We start from the raw sequence: 4,917 nt of genomic DNA, 5'->3' as shown, positions 1-4,917 counted from the left end.
ATAGTCCCAAAATGTTTTGCATGTCACCAATCAAGTTTTCAAGACATACAACTTAACAAATATAGAAATACAGCCTGAACAATGCATTTTGCTGAAAATGATGCAAAATGCATCATACTGGCTGCATTTCTATATTTGTTATATATAAGTTATATATATTGGAAACCTGATTGCTGACATGCAAAACATTTCGGGACTGTATCAACAATGGACTAATGAAACGAATAACCCCCAAAAATTGGGGGTTGAATTTTCCTTTAAGCATTGTTATAGAAAATCTATTTCTTACTGCCCACTCCCCATCTTTTATTTTCTTCCTTCTACTTGGCCACATCTTTCCTCTTTCCTTGTCCTCTATTATAATATTCCTCCTCCTCCTCTTCCTCCTGCTCCAGAGAGAGGGGGGAGACAGAGAGAGGGGGGAGACAGAGAGAGGGGGGAGAAAGAGAGGGGAGACAGAGAGGGGGAGACAGAGAGGGGGAGACAGAGAGAGGGGAGACAGAGAGGGGAGACAGAGAGAGGGGGAGACAGAGAGAGGGGGAGACAGAGAGAGGGGGAGACAGAGAGGGGAGACAGAGAGAGGGGAGATAGAGAGAGGGGGAGACAGAGAGAGGGGAGACAGAGAGAGGGGGAGACAGAGAGGGGGAGACAGAGAGAGGGGAGACAGAGAGAGGGGAGACAGAGAGAGGGGGAGACAGAGAGTGGAGGGAGACAGAGAGAGGGGAGACAGAGAGAGGGGGAGACAGAGAGTGGAGGGAGACAGAGAGAGGGGTAGACAGAGAGAGGGGGAGACAGAGTGGAGGGAGACAGAGAGAGGGGAGACAGAGAGAGGGGAGACAGAGAGAGGGGGAGAAAGAGAGAGGGGGAGACAGAGAGGGGGAGACAGAGAGGGGGAGACAGAGAGAGGGGAGACAGAGAGAGGGAGACAGAGAGAGGGGAGACAGAGAGAGGGGGAGACAGAGAGAGGGGGAGAGAGAGGGGGAGACAGAGAGAGGGGGAGATAGAGAGAGGGGAGACAGAGAGAGGGAGACAGAGAGAGGGGAGACAGAGAGAGGGGGAGACAGAGAGGGGAGACAGAGGGGAGACAGAGAGAGGGGGAGACAGAGAGTGGAGGGAGACAGAGGGAGACAGAGAGAGGGGGAGACAGAGAGTGGAGGGAGACAGAGGGTAGACAGAGAGAGGGGGAGACAGAGAGTGGAGGGAGACAGAGAGAGGGGGAGACAGAGAGAGGGGGAGACAGAGAGTGGAGGGAGACAGAGAGAGGGGGAGACAGAGAGAGGGAAGACAGAGAGAGGGGGAGACAGAGAGAGGGGGGAGACAGAGACAGAGAGGGGAGACAGAGAGTGGAAGGAGACAGAGAGAGGGGGAGACAGAGAGAGGGGGAGACAGAGAGAGGGGGAGACAGAGAGAGGGGGAGACAGAGAGAGGGGAGACAGAGAGGGGGGAGACAGAGAAAGGGGGAGACAGAGAGAGGGGGAGACAGAGAGATGGGGAGACAGAGTAATAGTAGTAGAAGTAGTAGTAGTGTAGTAGTAGTAGTGGTAGTAATAGTAGTAGAATAAGTAGTAGTAGTAGTGTAGTAGTAGTAGTAGTAGTAGTAGTGGTAGTAATAGTAGTAGAAGAAGTAGTAGTAGTAGTGTAGTTGTAGTAGTAGTAGTAATAGTAGTAGAAGAAGTAGTAGTAGTAATAGTAGTAGAATAAGTAGTAGTAGTAATAGTAGTAGTGTAGTAGTAGTAATAGTAGTAGTGTAGTAGTAGTAATAGTAGTAGTGTAGTAGTAGTAGTAGTAGTAGTGTAGTAATAGTGTAGTAGTAATAGTAGTAGAAGAAGTAGTAGTGTAGTAATAGTAGTGATAGTAATAGTAGTAGAAGAAGTAGTAGTAGTAATAGTAGTAGAATAAGTAGTAGTAGTAATAGTAGTAGTGTAGTAGTAGTAATAGTAGTAGTAATAGTAGTAGAAGAAGTAGTAGTAGTAGTGTAGTAGTAGTAGTAGTAGTAGAAGAAGTAGGAGTAGTAGTAGTGTAGTAGTAGTAGTGGTAGTAATAGTAGTAGAAGAAGTAGTAGTGTAGTAGTAGTAGTGATAGTAATAGTAGTAGAAGAAGTAGTAGTAGTAATAGTAGTAGAAGAAGTAGTAGTAGTAATAGTAGTAGTGTAGTAGTAGTAATAGTAGTAGTGTAGTGGTAGTAATAGTAGTAGATGTAGTAGTAGTAGTAGTGTAGTAGTAGTAGTAGAAGAAGTAGTAGTAGTAGTGTAGTAGTAGTAGTAGAAGAAGTAGTAGTAGTAGTAGTAGTGTAGTAGTAGTAATAGTAGTAGACGAAGTAGTAGTAGTAGTAGTGGTAGTAATAGTAGTAGAATTAGTAGTAGTAGTGTAGTAGTAGGGGGTCCTGTGTAGCTCAGTTGGTAGAGCATGGTGCTTGTAACGCCAGGGTAGTGGGTTCGATCCCCGGGACCACCCATATGTAGAATGTATGCACACATGACTGTAAGTCGCTTTGGATAAAAGCGTCTGCTAAATGGCATATATTATATTATTATATTATTATATATTATTATATTATTTATTATATTATTATATTATTATATTAGTAGTAATAGTAGTAGTAGTAGTAGTAGTAGTGTAGTAGTAGTAATAGTAGTAGAAGTAGTAGTAGTAGTGTAGTAGTAGAAGAAGTAGTAGTAGTAGAGTAGTAGTAGTAGTGGTAGTAATAGTAGTAGAAGAAGTAGTAGAGGTAGGAGTAGTAGTGGTAGTAGTAGTAGTAATAGTAGTAGAAGAAGTAGTAGTAGTAGTGTAGTAGTAGTAGTAGTGGTAGTAATAGTAGTAGAAGAAGTAGTAGTAGTAGTGTAGTAGTAGTAGTGGTAGTAGTAGTGATAGTAATAGTAGTAGTAGAAGTAGTAGTAGTAGTGTAGTCGTAGTAGTAGTAATTGTAGTAGAAGAAGTAGTAGTAGCAGTGTAGTAGTAGTAGTAGAAGAAGTAGTAGTAGTAGTGTACAGCCTGAACAATGCATTTTGCTGCAAATGATGCTGCATTTTGCATAATATGATGCAAAATGCATCATACTGGCTGCATTTCTATATTTGTTATATATAAGTTATATATATATATTGGAAACCTGATTGCTGACATGCAAAACATTTCGGGACTGTATCAACAATGGACTAATGAAACGAATAACCCCCAAAAATTGGGGGTTGAATTTTCCTTTAAGCATTGTTATAGAAAATCTATTTCTTACTGCCCACTCCCCATCTTTTATTTTCTTCCTTCTACTTGGCCACATCTTTCCTCTTTCCTTGTCCTCTATTATAATATTCCTCCTCCTCCTCTTCCTCCTGCTCCAGAGAGAGGGGGGAGACAGAGAGAGGGGGGAGACAGAGAGAGGGGGAGAAAGAGAGAGGGGGAGACAGAGAGGGGGAGACAGAGAGAGGGGGAGACAGAGAGAGGGGAGACAGAGAGAGAGGGAGACAGAGAGGGGGAGACAGAGAGAGGGGGAGACAGAGAGAGGGGAGACAGAGAGAGGGGGAGACAGAGAGAGGGGAGACAGAGAGAGGGGAGACAGAGAGAGGGGGAGACAGAGAGAGGGGAGACAGAGAGAGGGGAGACAGAGAGAGGGGGAGACAGAGAGTGGAGGGAGACAGAGAGAGGGGTAGACAGAGAGAGGGGGAGACAGAGAGTGGAGGGAGACAGAGAGAGGGGAGACAGAGAGAGGGGGAGACAGAGAGTGGAGGGAGACAGAGAGAGGGGGAGACAGAGAGAGGGGGAGACAGAGAGAGGGGGAGACAGAGAGAGGGGGAAGACAGAGAGAGGGGGAGACAGAGAGGGGGAGACAGAGAAAGGGGGAGACAGAGAGAGGGGGAGACAGAGAGATGGGGAGACAGAGAGAGGGGAGACAGAGAGAGGGGGAGACAGAGAGTGGAGGGAGACAGAGAGAGGGGGAGACAGAGAGAGGGGTAGACAGAGAGAGGGGAGACAGAGAGAGGGGGAGACAGAGAGAGGGGAGACAGAGAGAGGGGAGACAGAGAGAGGGGGAGACAGAGAGAGGGGGAGACAGAGAGAGGGGAGACAGAGAGAGGGAGACAGAGAGAGGGGGCGACAGAGAAAGGGGGAGACAGAGAGAGTGGAGAGAAGAAAGATTGAGAGAGATATATAGAGAGAGATTGAGAGGCAGAAAGTGAAAGAGAGAGAGAGAGTGAAAGAGGGTGAAAGAGAGTGAAAGAGAGAAAGAGAGCAATAATCAGTGACAGACAGACAAAGACAGAGAAAGAGAAAGTACTATGGTGTTAAACATTAAACCCAAACATTGAGCGTAACAAGTGGTTGTAATGAATAATACATTCTGCAGTTCTTCTTACTTCTGATGCTGAATGGGTCTGGCAGGCGAGGTGAAAAACGACGAGTAGAGCACGACACAGAACATTTCTTCACAGTGTCACAACAACTGGCTTTCTGGAGGGATTCACAAGCAGTGCTGCCCTCTGGGTCTTTGCTCATCACATAACACACTTTACTGTTCTACAAGTGGTCTGAGTTTGGGTCGTCAAAATAAATCAAGTATCACCTTCAGCTATGAATGGTTTGAAACTTCATCCCTTTGTTTTTGACACTGATGGAAGAGGACATTTTTCTGAGAAGAACGTAGCCTACTTTTTTGACATTTGATGAAAATTGTCAATATTGCATTTGGAATTTTGAATGATTCAACTGCCAATCCATCAGGATGTATGCATAAGAACATCCAATATAGAAATATGCATTCAAACTCCCACGAAGTAGACCAATGGAAATAAAGGACTAAATAAAACTCCTGGCAGATTATTCCAGTCAATCAAGCCTACAAGTAAATACAATAACTGTGATGTTAATAGAACTGTGAGTGGGAGGAAAGAGAGGGATGAAGAGATGAGGGAAGGGGAGAGGAGAG

Source organism: Oncorhynchus gorbuscha, linkage group LG15 (assembly GCF_021184085.1).
Source record: "Oncorhynchus gorbuscha isolate QuinsamMale2020 ecotype Even-year linkage group LG15, OgorEven_v1.0, whole genome shotgun sequence".
In the NCBI taxonomy this organism is placed as follows: domain Eukaryota; kingdom Metazoa; phylum Chordata; class Actinopteri; order Salmoniformes; family Salmonidae; genus Oncorhynchus; species Oncorhynchus gorbuscha.
Note: the sequence above shows the minus strand (reverse complement) of the source record.